Genomic DNA, 17,007 nt, shown 5'->3' on the forward strand with positions numbered 1-17,007 from the left:
AGAGGGAAGGAATTTTTACTGGTTCAGTTAAGGATCATATACACTTCAGTGTATTAATCCATTTAGCGATATCCTTATAAGATTTCCCTTTGTCAATACATTTTGAACTTGCTATTGAAAGTTACTACTTCATCCATTTGAGAACCTCCGTCATCAGGGTTGACCATCGATATTGTGTCCCAGTGGTCTACGTGATATACAAGCCAGGGAAGTACACACAGATATCCTGCAGTTGCTGGAAATCTAGAATGCTGAAAGAACTCAGCAAGTCAGTCATCACCTGTGGAGGGAAATAAACAGCCAGCATTTCGGGTCAAGACCCTTCACCAGGACTGGAAAGAATGGGGGATAAACACAGAATAAAAAGATGGGGGGAAGTAGTACAAGCTGGGAGGTTATAGGTGAGACCAGGTGAGGGGAAGGCGAGTGGGTGGAAGAAGGGAGATGATAGGAGGAAGATGTAAAGGGTTGAAGAATCTCATAGATGAGGAGAGTGGTCTATGGGAGAAAGGAAAGGAGGAGAGGAAACAGAGGGAGGTGATGAGCAGGTGAGGAGAAGGGAAGGACAAGCGAGAAGACAGAATAGGGAAGGTAAGGTAAGATGAGAGAAAGAGAAGGGTGTTTAAATTACGGGTTGTTATAGAAATCAATGTTCATGCCACAAGTTGGACACTACCCAATGAGGCGTTGCTCCACCAACAGAGTGGCCCCATTGCAGTAGTAGAGGAGCCTCTGGATTGACATGTCAGAATGAGAATAGGTGTAGAATTAAAATGGGTGGCCACCAGGAAATCACGTTTTTTGTGGCGGATGGAGTGAAGGTGCTCGATAAAACATTCCATCCATTTCCTGATCCCTTTACATACCACACTCAAATCAAAACCGCTGCTCATCTATGTGGACAAATTTCTATAGATCCACAGTGACAAGTATCTCAACTAGTTGCATCATGGCCTGGTGTGGAACCACACATGCCCAGGAACAGATACGGATGCAGAAAATGGTGGATACAGCCCAGTCAAACACAGCAAAAGCACTTACCATCACTGAGTACACTTACAAGGAGCAGTGCCACAGAAAGCAGCATCCATCATTAAAGAAACCCACCATCCAGGCCTGCTCTCTTCTCACTTCTACCATAAATCAGGACGTGTAAGAGCCTTAGAACCCCCCAACCCCTACCACTGGGTTCAGGAACAGCTATTTCCTACAACCATCGGGCATCTGAACCAGCATTGATAAAGTCAATCACTACACCCTGGACTGATTCTACAATCTACAGACTCTGCTTCAATGACTCTTTACAACTCAATCATAGCATTTTTCTTTATTTGCTTAGTTAGTCTCTTTTGAATATTGATTGTTTGGCACTTTTTCAATGTCTATGTATTCTTTTTTTATAAATTCTACTGTTTTTTTCTGAAAATAAATTTTAAGGTGGTACAGTACTGTGCAAAAGTCTTAGGCACATATGTATAGCTAGGGTACCTAAGAGATTTGCACAGTACCGGTAGTGATTTTATGTATTGTACTGTACTGCTGCCACAAAAAACACACACATTTCATGACATACGTGAGTTCAATAGATTCAATAGGTTCAATAGGTGCATTTAATGTCAGAGAAATGTATACAATATACATCCTGAAATTCTTTTTCTGTGCAAACATCCATGAAAACAGAGGAGTGCTGCAAAGAATGAATGATATTTAAACGTTGGAACCAGAAAGTCACCCCCAGCTCCCTCTACCACGCACAAGCAGCAACAAGGCAACGACACCCCCCCACCCCCACCTCCACCAGCAAAAAAGTATCAGCACCCTTCATTGAGTATGTGTAGCAAGTATCAATAAAGGTACATACTTGTGGTACTCAAAAGACTATTCGTTCACTCGGTAATTTGACATTCCACAGGCTTTCTCTCTCTTCCTAATAAGGGAAAAGAGATGTCCCCATTTAACAGAGAGAGGGGAGATATAACAAACAACAACTGATTTACCATGTTAAAAGTTCGTTGCGTTGCTTTTTCTCGAGCTCTGCACCCAGAGAGTTAGCAGCTCTCTGGACACACAAACCACAGCAGCTAACCTGCTGCTCCCGATGTTCTGTGTTTTCCCACGATGCTTCAGTCAGGGGCACCGGCCTAGAATCAGCAGGTCTCCAGACCCATGAAACTCCAGTGCCGTGAGGGCACATTAGTCATCCAGGCCGTGTCCTGAGGATGATAAACCTGATTCTAATATGGGTCTCTATTGTGGACTGAGAGTGGGAAGGGGGCAGGGAGAGGGGAATCATGATTAGGAAAGGGGGAAGGGAGAAGGGAGGGAGCAGGAAGCACCTGAGAGACACTATCTAATGATCAATAAACCAATCGTTTGAAATCAAGTGACCTTGCTTGGTGTCTCAGGGATGGGTGTGTCAGCAACACACCCTTGCCTCCTCCCTGACACTCTTTCTCTGCCACCAGTCCCTTACCCCTCCCACAGTGCTCCATCCTTGCCGTTCCCAACATTCTTTGCTGTGACCAAATTTCCAAACTCACTCTCCTATCCATGTTGACAAATACAGTACTGTACAAAATTTTTAACCTAGCTATATATATGTGCGTAAAACGTTTGCACAGTCTAGTTAAAGTCTGTCCCGAGCCTTGTGGCCCATCAGGCCGGTGCTTATGCTGGTTTCTGTGGCGTGAAGTGACTGAGAGTACGAGACTCCCCCCCCCCCCCCGGATAGGACGCCAGTCTATCGTGAGGTTAACCCCCAGCATTTGCCGGTACCCATTTTCAGCTGAGTGGACTGGAGCAGTGTGTGGTTAAGTGCCTTGCTCAAAGACACAACACGCTGCCTTGGCCGAGACCTTCAGATCGTGAGCCCAACACCCTAACCACTTGGCCACGCGCCACACATGTTTGCACAGTACTGCGTATGGTAACATGTACTGTACATACTTTGATAATAAAGTTCCTTTGAACCTTGATATACAGTATGAACTATCCTCTGAATCTTACTTCTGTCATCCTGAGTCATTGACTATCTGGTTCTGCTTCTCTTTGATTAAATAAAAGTGATCATATTTAATATTTTATGTAATGAAAGCAACTTACTTCAAGTCATCCAAAAGTTAACACCACTTATTGATACATGTTCACACAAGTGAGCTCCAATGATATTATTAAATTGGGAAGTCCAACAAACATAAATAAGTTTGTTGTTACAAACAGCAGAAATTGTTTCTCTTTTATCCACTCCTTGTAATTACTGTTTTTTTTATCCATCTTGTGTGCTTATGACACCATTCATTACATACTTCTCTGAAGGTATATCATTATCATATCAAGTAATTTTTGAGCATTTTCTGATTTATATATAGACATTAGAAAAATCAGAACTATTTGTTACCCAGTGATAAATTGTACTGCCATTTCTTAAATAAAGTATTGTCTGAGGCAGAGATACAGCAGGAGTGAAAGCAATGGTTAGCAATTGATGTTTTCAGAGGCCATAACTGCTGCTGAAATCTTTGCTTCAGTGTTGTTTTCCAGATCAGTAAACTCAATTGAAACTCATTCCTGTGTAGTATTGGAAACCTCCCAGGATGCATTGTTAACATTCAAAAATGTAAATGCCTTGACGTAATCACCTCACAAAACCTGTGCGGGTATACATCAGTGTCATTTGAAGACAACAGCTTAGTTCAATACTTCAAAGGTGATGAATTTCTTTCCTGTTTCTGTCATTTACAGTGCTTAAATGGGTGACATTTGTCTGTTTTGACAGAAATGTCAGATGGTGAGAATCTCCACCATATAAATAGAAATAGCCCTTTAGAATTTTCACACTTTTTCTGGAATCACCACCCACTGAATTAGCATACACCTAAATCAAGGCCAGTGGTTTTGCAGAGCTAAATTTCTTGGTCTTGCATTCCAATATTTCCCTGGGTAGTTTAGAGCATAGAACACAGAACAGGCCCTTTGGAGTGTTTGGACCATTTAATCTACTTAAAGATCCATCCCACATCGCCTTCCATTTCTCTATCATCCATGCTTCTTTCTAAGAGTCTTTTAAATGTCCCAAATATTTCTAATTCTACCACCAACCATGGCAGCGGTTTCCATACACCCACCACCCTCTGTGTAGAAAAAAAACTACACAGGTTTTATACAGAGGTTAAAAAATTCAGACTCTGTAATATCCCCCATACTTTCCTTCAATCAAATTATCTTCTCTTGTAGTGGCCATTTCTGGGCTAAGGAAAAATGTGCTGTCTGATCACCTTATCTCTGCCTCTTATATCTGTATCTCTATCAAGTCGACTGTAATCTTTCCTTGCTCCATAAAAATTGAGATTTCTACAGAATCAGCTACAAAAGGCTAGAGATGAGTGGCTGATAGCATGCAGCGAGCTTAAAAGCCTGTAACTTGGAACTAATTTTAATACATTTTAGTTTGCGATATTAAGTATTTTACGTGCCTTCAGTGAGTAAAGCTGGGAAGAGGGATTGGTAAGATTAAGTCGGCAGAAGTTCTCTGCTCTGGAGAAAGAGAAAACCTGATGAAGTACCTTTAACATAAGGTTGAATTGGTTGGAGGAGGATGATCGAATCCACAAGAAACATAAAATCTAACAGCACAGAAAGGGAATTCAGGAGAGCTCCTTTGCACAGTGATAAGAACTTGGAATTCAGTGTCAAATAGAAAGATGAAATAAAAAAAATCTTCAGACATTTTAATTGAGCTTGTGTAAAGAAAAGGAGCGTAATATAAAAGGGCAGAGTGAAAGGGGACAAAAAGAGCAAGAGAAAGTGTACAGATTAAAGCCCAATTACTTGACCAGTGGGGCCAAATTGCCCATCTCTGTGCTGTAAATAAAGGAGTGAAAAGCATTTACGAAGAGACTCTCCAGCAACTACTTCATTTGTGCATCTTTTGTGGTCTGTTTAATGTAATCTATCCTTGACACCTAAACTCCATCTTCATCTCTCTGTTTTCTCAAAGGATTTCTCCAAATTACAAGTTTATTGTTTAATAGTATGTCATCCCTCTTTACTTTTACATGGTTTGCAGTTACTGACACATTGTAGAATGTCAGCCTTTCATAAGGGTACCTTTATCTGTTAAATTCTAACCCTCATCAATAACAAATGCTATGATTATACCATATATTCAGTGGCCACTTTATTAGGTACATACCTTCCGTTCCTAATAAAGTGACCACTGAGTGTAGGTTCATGGTCTCATGCTGCTCTAGCCCTGCCACTGCAAGGTTCGGGATGTTGTGCATTCAATGATGCTCTTCTGCGCATCACTATTGTAATGTGAGCATATCTGAGTTACTGTTGCCTTCCTGCCAACTTAACTTCACCATGGAGGGTTGGGCATGGGGCTAGCAAACCCATCCCATAAAAACCCATGCTACAGAAATACCAGCAGAAACTCCAACCTCATCCCCGGGAGAGGAAAGATACACCAAGAAGATGGACTATGCCCGGGAACAATTTGAAAGAAAGGACAGAGAACTCTGTCGAGCTGATATTGGTGGCTTATGCCCTAGTAGGGGTGATGGGCTTAAATAGGTAAGTCCTGTCATCGTGAACCAGCCTGGCCATTCTTCTCTGACCTCTCCCATTGACAAGGCATTTTCACCCACAGAATTGTCACTCACTGGATTTTTTTTTTGCACCATTTTTTTCACATTGTTAATCTATTCAATATACGTATACTGTAATCGATTTACTTATTTATTTATTACTTTTTAATTTTATTTATTTTTTCTCTTCTATATTATGTATTGCATTGAACTGCTGCTGCTAAGTTAACAAATTTCACATCGCATGCCGGTGATAATAAACCTGATTCTGATTCTGATTCATTCTATGTAAACTCTGGAGACTATTGTACGTGAAAATCCCAGGCAATCAGCAGTTTCTGAGATACTCAAACCACACCATGTAGCATCAACAATCAGTCAATGGTTGAAGTCACTAAGATCACATTTCCTACCCATTCTGATGTTTTCTCTGAACAACAACTGAACCTCTTGACCACGTCTGCATGTTTTATAGAACATAGAACAATACAGCACATTACAGGCCCTTCGGCTCACAATGTTGTGTCGACCCTCAAACCCTGTCTCCCATATAACCCCCCAACTTAAATTCCTCCATATACCTGTCTAGTAGTCTCTTAAACTTCACTAGTGTATCTGCCTCCACCACTGACTCAGGCAGTGCATTCCACGCACCAACCACTCTCTGAGTAAAAAACCTTCCTCTAATATCCCCCTTGAACTTCCCACCCCTTACCTTAAAGCCATGTCCTCTTGTATTGAGCAGTGGTGCCCTGGGGAAGAGGCGCTGGCTATCCACTCTATCTATTCCTCTTATTATCTTGTACACCTCTATCATGTCTCCTCTCATCCTCCTTCTCTCCAAAGAGTAAAGCCCTAGCTCCCTTAACCTCTGATCATAATGCATACTCTCTGAACCAGGCAGCATCCTGGTAAATGTCCTCTGTACCCTTTCCAATGCTTCCACATCCTTCCTATAGTGAGGTGACCAGAACTGGACACAGTACTCCAAGCGTGGCCTGACAAGAGTTTTATAGAGCTGCATCATTAATGCACTGAGTTGCTGATTGACCGACTAGATCTTTGCATAAAGGAGCAGGTGTACAGATGAACCTAATTAAGTCCTATTGTAAAGTTAAGAAGTGTTCACTTTGCACTTTTTTTTCAGCAACACTGTTCTTGCGCACACCTTTATTGCACATATCAAGCCTTTCCTTGCAGGTTGGTTCCTCATGCTCCATGAAAAGTTCTTGATAGGACAGAGGGCTTTATGTATCTCCAAGCCTGAGATGGCTCACTGAAGAGATGGTTGGGGATAAGTGGGAGTAAAGCTAAGAGTGGCATGGTAGTGTAGCAGTTAGCAGAATCGCTTGGAAGTCAATTCCCGTTGCTGTCTATAAGGAGCTTGGACGTTTTTTCTGTGACTGCATGGGTTTCCACTGGGTGTTGGGGTTTCCTCCTACATTCCAAACACGTACAGTCAGAGTTTGTGAGCTATGGGCGTGCTCTGTTGGTGCCAGAAGCATGGAGAGCTCTGTGATCTACCCTAGGACAATCCTCAGACCGATCTCTGAAGCAAAAATGGCGCATTTCACTGGATATTTTGATGTTTCAATTTACTTGTGACAAATAAAGCTAATCTTTCTTTCTTTCATACACCGTGTTGCTGCCATAGGAGATGGCAGCTGAACACCAACCACTTCTGCGTTTTGGACATGTTGCCTCACTATTTTCAGGATAACTGATTAGACAGCAGTGAAATTTCTAAATGCCCTGAGACATAACGGCCCCCATGGATTGAAAGCTGATTTGCAAGCTGTAATCGCTTCTCTGCCATTTTGCAATCAGGAGGAGAAAGAGTTGATAGGATAATGACAGATTGCTAACTAGTGATGTGTCACTGATACCATTGAAGTTGCTACTCAATCTATTAGTGGTTAAGTATTTATGTGAGTGCTAAACCAAACAATTTTCAAACAGTACTTGGCATGCAATGATTACTTTTTTACACTTCTATTGTTGGATTCACCTGATTGCAGAAGATCGATTCATTGTCTCTTATATTGTAAATAATCATTTGGTTTTTCTCTAGTTACCTTATTCATTGTATTTTTATATTAAGCATTTTGACAATGCAGACTTGTTCCAATATAAACCAACTGCAAGAACTAGATGTGTAATCTGATTGTGGTGGACTACATTTGACCCAAAATTTTCTATTTTTGTGCAACTCGAGTGCCTTTTACTTCATGCTATTTCTCCAGAGTACCATATTTAGCATGTGACACCGGCAATCACACAACCCTCCTGTAAACTCGAACCTCGGTGTTACAAACTGCTGAAATAATGGTCTTGATCAATAAGAAATATGGGATGAGCGTCAGTATTACCGTGTGACAGTGAGCAAGAAAATGTATTATGTGCCGCAGCCTCAGAATAGAGAGATATCTACTTAGAACAGAGCTGAGGAGGAATTTCTTTAGCCAGAGAATGGTCCTTCTGTGGAATTCATTGCCTCAGGTGTCCCTGGAGGCCAAGTCATTTGGTATATTTGGGGCAGAGGTTGGTAGATTCTTGAATAGTCAGGGATGAAAAGATACAGTGGTAAGGCAGGAGACTGGGGCGGAAAGGGAAAATGGATCAAGCATGATGAAATGGTCAAGCTCTTGATGAGCCAAAAGGCCTAATTCTGCTCCAATAACTTAAGGTCTAATGGTGTAAATGTACCCATGTCACTGCATTTCTGTGTTTCAACATTACAAAGGGTTGCATGTTAGTGTAACGTGTAGTGTAACATTTTTACAGCGCCAGGGACATGAGTTCAATTCCCGGTGCTGTATGTTAGAGTGGATTCTTTTTGGGTAGACGATTTGTTAACACTTAAATGACTTTGGCCACCAGACTTCTATTTTAACTGTTTGACAAAGGGCTGTGGATTGAGTCCACCACAATGGGCTTCCTAAAAGGTGTAAATACCAGATTTTCGCCGATGTGCTTAAGGCTGTATACGGACCCCAGTCCTCCGGCTCCTCACCCCTCCTCAACGCAGATGAGACGCAGCTGCTGACAGAGAAGAAGCAGATTCTGGATCGGTGGGCTGAGCACTTTAACAAAGTCCTTAACCACCCTGCCGACATCAACGACGAGGCCATTGCCCACCTGCCCCAGGTAGAGATCAACAAGAACCTCGACACCCTCCCCACAGTAGATGAAGTCAGGAAGGCAGTGAAGCAACTCTCCTGTGGCAAAGCGCCAGGACCCGATGCAATCCCTGCTGAGGTATACAAAGCAGGAGGCCCTGTCATGATGCAAAAGCTGACTGTACTCTTCCAGTCCATGTGGAAAAAGGGACAGGTCCCGCAACAGCTGAAAGATGCCAGTATAGTCCACATCTACAAGAGGAAAGGCAACCGCCAGTCTTGCGACAACCACCGAGGCATCTCCCTCTTGTCCATTGCAGGGAAGATTCTGGCCCGCGTCCTGCTCAACCGCCTTCTCCAACATCTTGAGCAAGGTCTGCTCCCAGAAAGCCAGTGCGGCTTCTGTGCTGAACGTGGGACCGCGGACATGATTTTTGCTGCGCGCCAACTCCAGGAAACATGCCAGGAGCAACACAGTGACCTCTTCGTGACCTTTGTCGATCTAACCAAGGCTTTCGATACGGTCAGCAGGGAAGGCTTGTGGAAGATCATGGAGAAGTTTGGCTGCCCCAGCAAGTTCATCACAATCGTCCGGCAGTGCCACGATGGTATGATGGTGAAAGTTCTGGATGACGGCGACGAGTCGGAGGCCTTCCCAGTGACAAATGGCGTCAAACAAGGCTGCATTCTTGCCCCGACTCTGTTCAGTATGGTATTCTCTGCCATGCTGACAGATGCCTTCCATAACTACGAAGAAGGAATCCATGTCAGATACAGGACTGACGGCAGGTTGTTCAACCTTAGGCGCCTGCAGGCAGTTACAAAGATGCGAGAGACTGTCATCAGAGACTTCTTGTTTGCTGATGACTGCGCACTCAACGCCAGCACAGAGCAGGAGATGCAGCGTGAAATGGACTGCTTCTCACAAGCCTGCGACAACTTCGGTCTCACTATCAGCACCAAAAAGACCGAAGTTATGTATCAGCCTGCCCCAGGAAAGCCATACCAGGAGCCGCGCGTCACGGTGAGGGGCCAGAACCTCCAGGCAGTCGACAACTTCACCTACCTGGGCAGCATACTCTCTTGCACAGTGAACATAGACGCTGAGGTCAACAACAGGATTGCCAAAGCCAGCGCCGCCTTTGGGAGACTCCGTGAGAACGTCTGGGAGCGGAGAGGACTCAGCCTTACCACCAAGCTGAAGGTCTACTGTGCAGTGGTCCTTACCACCCTCCTTTACGCCAGCGAGACCTGGACTGTCTACAGCAGACACACCAAACAGCTCAACCATTTTCACCTGAGCTGTCTCCGCAGACTCCTCTACATCAAGTGGCAGGACAAAGTCCCCGACACGGAAATCCTGGAACGAGCTGGGCTCTGCAGCGTCTACACCCTCCTGCTGAAAGCCCAAGCCAGGTGGGCTGGACATGTGGTCAGAATGCCAGACAGCCGATTGCCTGAGCAGCTGCTGTACGGAGAACTGTGTCAGGGGCAAGCGCTCAGTCGGGGGGGGGGGGCAGAAGAAACGTTACAAAGACTGCCTCAAAGCGTCCCTCAAAGGCCTGGGTGTCGACATCAACACGTGGGAGACGCTTGCCCTCGACCGTCCAGCTTGGAGCAGCAAGATCACCACAGGAGCCCGTGCAGCTGAAGTCAGGTGCATCATCGAGGCGCAACGAAAGCGTGCCGTGCGCAAGGCCCGAGCAGCATCCACTGCCACGACAGCACCCACCCACTTGTGTTACACATGTGGGCGAGCCTTCAGGGCCCGGATTGGCCTCATCAGTCACCTCCAGACCCACAGCCACCAATCTCCCATTTGACTTTGAAGCCATGGTCATCTTCGACTACGAAGGACAAACAACAACAACAAAATACCAGATGCTTCTGGTGCCTGATGCTGTAGTTTTGAAGGCAGTATCACCTATACATTATAAATATTAATTGTATGAATTATCTTCTATGTTAGCACAGGAAATGCCAAATAAATGTATTGTAGACTTAACTTACATTCCTAAAGGCTGTAGATACCAACCCAGACATATTGGCGTCAGGAGGAAAGGATGGTGTGAGATTTTGTATGTAGCTTCATAGGAAGCATTGTCTATGCATTGTCTGTAACTTTTTAAGTAGCGATTGCCTTTGTGTTTAGCATATAAATATCGAGCCCACATTTCGCTAGCAGACCTTTCTGCGGAAAGCGTCTCCATCCGTTAGATGCCTGCTGTACCTTGTTGTGTCGAATAAAGAAGCTGCTTTGTATCTACCAGTGATTCTGTCTCTCCGGTAATTTCATCCATGCTACAACATTTGGTGTCAGGAGTGGGATACCTTCGTGACCCGTCGTGTGGCCAGCGTTCCTAGCAGTCTAAGTTGGTGAGTATTTTTCTAAAATAACACTCACACTTGGATCTGTTCGGTCGGTGGTGCACGGGTCACGAGGTAATCACGAACGTGGAGAGCTGAACTGGTAGATATAAAAGTAGTGTGTGCCTGTGCATACGTGTTTATGTAAGTGAGGAACCTTTGCATGTTAACTTGGTGAGAGTTGGACCACCAGTTGTGAAAGGTGGTAACCAACGGTACGGTTCGAGACACCAGCATAGGGGCGTGTATACTCGTTCGGGGAGCTGCATTTTAGTGTATGCGTGTGCAAGTGTGATGCAAAGGAATACAGTAAGCATCATGAATTTCGGTACTCAAGATTGGCAGATTGTGGAATACATACTCTGCGGTTTTATATTTTGCGTAGTATGGGTATTAGTATGGAGATATCTCAGGGAGCGGGTTTACCCAGAGAGATCAACCAGAATGGCACCTATTGAAGTCAGGCAACGCCAGGCTGAGAACCCTGATGATCCGAGCCAGCCTTTGACATTGATTACGACTATTCATAAGCCTTTCACCCCCGGGGAGAAAGAAAGCATTTTGTCCGAGTTGCCCTCACTTAAATCGCCTGTGGGAATTCAGAATTCTGGCGCAAACTCGAAGAAATGGTTGAAATTCACCAGATGCACCCTAAAGATATACATGTGTTAGTGAAAGCCAAGTGCCCGAGGAATATGTGGGACAGGATGGCCCAGAGGGGGTAGGATGGTACATGGGCAACTACCGGGAGTGCCAGTAATGAAGAGAGATATTGCTCTTTTAAAGGGGAAGTGAGGCAGCGGCTGGGGGGAGGCGAGAGTAGCTGGGGAATGATAATGGCAGTGATTCAAAAGGCTGACGAGACAGCCATGGATTACGCAGAACGTAAATACTGAGTGTACGAGAAGTATTCCGGGTTGGATAACCCAGGGAGGGATGACCCAGTCTTCCTAAAAATGCTGAAGGAAGGCCTGAGCTCAGCCCACCAAGAAGTTTTAGATTTAGGCATAACGATAGGGTCCAACTACTCTGAGATAGTTTCGTGGGCCAGTGAGATAGACCATAGAAAAGGCAAGAGAAATCGTAAAGTGGGTATAGTGGATGCAGCTGCTGTGATGTCCCAGAGGGCTTGTTTTGCTTGCCAGCAGCCAGAGCACTTTGCAAAGGACTGCCGGACCAGGTATAAGGCAGTGAAGGAGTTGATATGCTACAGCTGTGTCCAAAATGGAGGGGAAAACCCCAGGCGAAGGTCACGGCAGACACCCAGTCACTCACCCCATCAGCAACCAGTCTGACTATCGATCAGATCAAAGAGTTAGTGACAGCGCCTCTTAAGGCAGAAAAGGATGTGGATGTGGCTGAAGACTCACGGATGTACATTACGGCATTGTTAGGGGGACGGCAATGCAATATGTTAGTGGACACAGGGGCATCTGTATCGATAACAGACTTGCCCTTACCAACAACTGGACAGGCCAGTTATATCAGGGGTGTAGGAGGAAAAACAGTAATAGCAGAAAGAAGCGAGAAGCAGATACTAGAAATCGGGGGAGTACAGCTTCCAGTGTATTACTGGGTATGTCCAAATAATGAAGGCACGATCTTTGGAATAGACATCCTAAGGGAAGCAGGAGCTGTTATAGATTCAAGAAAAGGAGAAATAATATGGACAAGCCAGGGGCAGCGAATGCCCACAACCAACAGAATACACGGCCTGGCTAGCATAGGCGCAGCTGCCCCGATCATTAGAGACTGGAGCCAGGATGGTGTCTATGGGTTGCCTTGTCAGCAGTTCCCAGCACTGTGGGCTAGAGACAAGCAAGATTCTGAGCAGGTGAAGGTAAACCCAGTTAAAATAGAGGAGGGTCTGTATAAACCCCCTAAGCAGGACCCTATACAAACTGACACACTGACCGCTGCTCAGGGTATAGCGAAGGAACAAAAACACCAGGAGATACTCAGAGAGACTGCGGCCACTCCAGAACATGAAGTTTCCCCAGTTCCTCCGAGGGCAGACATTACTGCAAATAAGGAAGCAGGGGAACAAGAGACAATTGAAATTGCAAGTGTGCAGGAGGAAACGACAGAAGCCAGCTTAGTAAAATGATATGAAGAGGTAGAGGCAGAAGAGAAGGGAAAATGGAGGAGAAAAGGAGCAAAGGAGGGACCAGGTGGGTGCTGGACACACGGGGATGTTGAGAAATTCTGCCGCCGTTGTATCACTTGTGCCCAGCATAACCCTGGTAAGGGCAGAAAGCTACAGCTGGCAAATCAGCCTCGGCCGAGGGGACCCTGGGAAAACATCCAGATAGACTTCACAGGGCCCCTGCCAAGAAGCAGAGGGAAAAGTCACTGTCAACTTAAAGTATTAAAGGACCGAGCGAAACAACAGCAAATCGCTGATCAGAAAGAGCCAGAGGGAAAGGGGATAGTTCTTCCACAGCCTGGTGACCGAGTCATGGTGAGGGTGCTGCCAGAAAGGCCAGGGTTTGCCCCCAGATGGATAGGACCACAGACGGTACTCTTAACCAATGATACGTGTGTCTGTGTACAGACTCGGTGAGGCAGCCAGTGGAAACACTGGACTCAGGTTAAAGCATACGACTCACCCTCTTGTTGCTCCCACAGACGGAGTGGGGAACCAAGTGTACCCAGTAACCATGTAATTACAGAGAACCTCAGAGAGGAACACCAGCCGGCCATGGCAGACCTGACCACAGCTGATGAAAACTTACCCGGAGAAAACGCAAAGGCAGAAGACACTGAGAACGTGTTGGAAAACCACAAATAGCCTGCTAAAGTGTGATGACGATGGTACTCTGTAAAGAAGGCTGATTGCTGAAGGTAGATGATTAATTTTATAGCATAGTTATTTGGGAAATAGACGGGGAGGAATGTTTGAGTTAAAGCAGAGATGGGAAGTTCCACCACTTCGATAGCATTTCAGACTGCACAGGGCATCTGGAAGCAGTCACCCCGAGTCTGAGGAGCTGAGCCCTTTTCAGCAGTTGAGCCAGTGATCAACGGAACAGTTCGGAAGGGGGTGCCACCGAGGAGAGGTCCTTTCAGACATTTACGTAGAGGCCACCCCAACCTCTTCCTGTACATCGATGAGAGAGCCCGTGGGCGCTCCTGGAAGGAAAGTGTCAGAGACCAGTGTATAAAGGGCTGAAGACAAAGGAATGTGATTTAAGATGCAGTCAGCCTGCAGGCACATGAAAGGAGCTGCATTCCTAAAGACTTGGAACAGCCTCTCTGCTTAACATTTGGTAGGTAATGCTAGGATAGATATCGAGGTACATAAAATTTGGGGGGGAATTCCAAGACAGGGCACTTTTGCTGCCCTATTTGAGCAGATCCTCCTAGGTTGGCCTTTCCTGATACAAATTTAATTTGTCCAGGAGGGCCAAGAGGAGGGACTGTGGATTCTTTTTGGGTAGATGATTTGTTAACACTTAAATGACTTTGACCACCAGACTTCTATTTTAACTGTTTGACAAAGGACTGTGGATTGAGTCCACCACAATGGGCTTCCTAAAAGGTGTAAATACCAGATGCTCCTGGTGCCTGATGCTGTAGTTTTGAAGGCAGTATCACCTATACATTATAAATATTAATTGTATGAATTGTCTTCTATGTTAGCACAGGAAATGCCAAATAAATGTATTGTAGACTTAACTTACATTCCTAAAGGCTGTAGAAACCAACCCAGACATGTTGGCGTCAGGAGGAAAGGATGGTGTGAGATTTTGTATGTAGCTTCAATAGGAAGCATTGTCTATGCATTGTCTGTAACTTTTTAAGTAGCGATTGCCTTTCTGTTTAGCATATAAATATCGAGCCCACATTTCGCTAGCAGACCTTTCTGCGGAAAGCGTCTCCATCTGTTAAGATGCCTGCTGTACCTTGTTGTGTCGAATAAAGAAGCTGCTTTGTATCTACCAGTGACTCTGTCTCTCTGGTAATTTCATCCACGCTACAACACTGTATGTATGGAGTTTGTAAGTTCTCACCGTGGCAGCGTGAGTTTCCTCTGGATGCTCCAGTCTACTCCCATATTCCAAAGAAAGACACAAGCACAAGAGATTCTGCAGATACTGAAAACCCAAAGCTATTGACACAAAATGCTGGAAGAACTTAGCATGTCAGGTACACATATGGAAAGGAATAAACAAGCAATATTTTGGGCCAAGTCCTTTCATTAGGACTGGAAAGGAAGGGGGAAGAAGCCACAATATGAAAGTGGGGAGGAGGTGAAGGAGGGCAAGCTAGAAAGTGATAGGTGAAGCCAGGTAGGTGGAAGTGGGGTGGTGGGGGAATGAAGTGGGAAGCTGGGAGATGACAGGTGGAAAATGTAAAGGGTTGAAGAAGAAGGAATCTGCTGGGAGAGAAGAGTGGACTATGGAAGGAGAAGGCCACCAGGGGGAGGTGATAGGCAAATAAGGAGAAGTGATGAGGAGAGCTAGAGTGAGGAATGGAAGTAAAGGGAAGGGAGGGGGAGAAAAATTACCAGAAGCTAGAGAAATCAATGTTCATGTCATCAGTTTGGAGGCTGCCAAAAAATGACGGATAGATTAGTGGGATAATTGGGTGGCATGAACACATTGAGCCAGAAGGGCCTGTCAGTGTGTTATATGTCTAAATAATAAAAATAAAAGAAATTCCTTTCCTGACGAAGAGTCTCGGCCTGAAACGTCGACTGCGCCTCTTCCTATAGATGCTGCTTGGCCTGCTGCGTTCACCAGCAACTTTGATGTATGTTGCTTCCTTTCTATAAAACAGGTTGGATTCACAATTACATGTTTCTGTTAGGAGCACTACCAAACTCTGAACTGTTAATTTTTGCAGCATTCATGGTTTGAGAAAGAGGTTTGAGAATTGAATAGGAATAAGGAACCTTGGTTCTCAAGGGATATTGCAACTCTGATAAAGAAGAAGAGGGAGTTGTATGAAATGTATAGGAAACAGGGGGTAAATCAGGTGCTTGAGGAGTATAAGAAGTGCAAGAAAATACTTAAGAAAGAAATCAGGAGGGCAAAAAGAAGACATGAGGTTGCCTTGGCAGTCAAAGTGAAGGATAATCCAAAGAGCTTTTACAAGTAAATTAAGAGCAAAAGGATTGTAAGGGATAAAATTGGTCCTCTTGAAGATCAGAGTGGTCGGCTTTGTGCGGAACCAAAGGAAATGGGGGAGATCTTAAATAGGTTTTTTGCGTCTGTATTTACTAAGGAAGCTGGCATGAAGTCTATGGAATTGTGGGAATCAAGTAGTGAGAACATGGCAACTGTACAGATTGAAAAGGAGGAGGTGCTTGCTGTCTTGAGGAAAATTAATGTGGATAATTCCCCGGGACCTGACAGGGTGTTCCCTCAGACCTTGAAGGAGACCAGTGTTGAACTTGCGGGGGCCCTGGCAGAAATATTTAAAATGTCGCTGTCTACGGGTGAAGTGCCGGAGGATTGGAGAGTGGCTCATGTTGTTCCGTTGTTTAAAAAAGGATCGAAAAGTAATCCGGGAAATTATAGGCCGGTGAGTTTAACATCCGTAGTAGGTAAGTTATTGGAGGGAGTACTAAGAGACAGAATCTACAAGCATTTGGATAGACAGGGGCTTATTAGGGAGATTCAACATGGCTTTGTGCGTGGTAGGTCATGTTTGACCAATCTGTTGGAGTTTTTCGAGGAGGGTACCAGGAAAGTTGATGAACGGAAGGCAGTGGATATTGTCTACATGGACTTCAGTAAGGCCTTTGACAAGGTCCCGCATGGGAGGTTAGTTAGGAAAATTCAGTCGCTAGGTATACATGGAGAGGTGGTAAATTGGATTGGACATTGGCTCGATGGAAGAAGCCAGAGAGTGGTGGTAGAAAATTGCTTCTCTGAGTGGAGGCCTGTGACTAGTGGTGTGCCACAGGGATCAGTGCTGGGTCCATT

Source organism: Mobula hypostoma, chromosome 1, assembly GCF_963921235.1.
Source record: "Mobula hypostoma chromosome 1, sMobHyp1.1, whole genome shotgun sequence".
Classification (NCBI taxonomy): Eukaryota; Metazoa; Chordata; class Chondrichthyes; order Myliobatiformes; family Myliobatidae; genus Mobula; species Mobula hypostoma.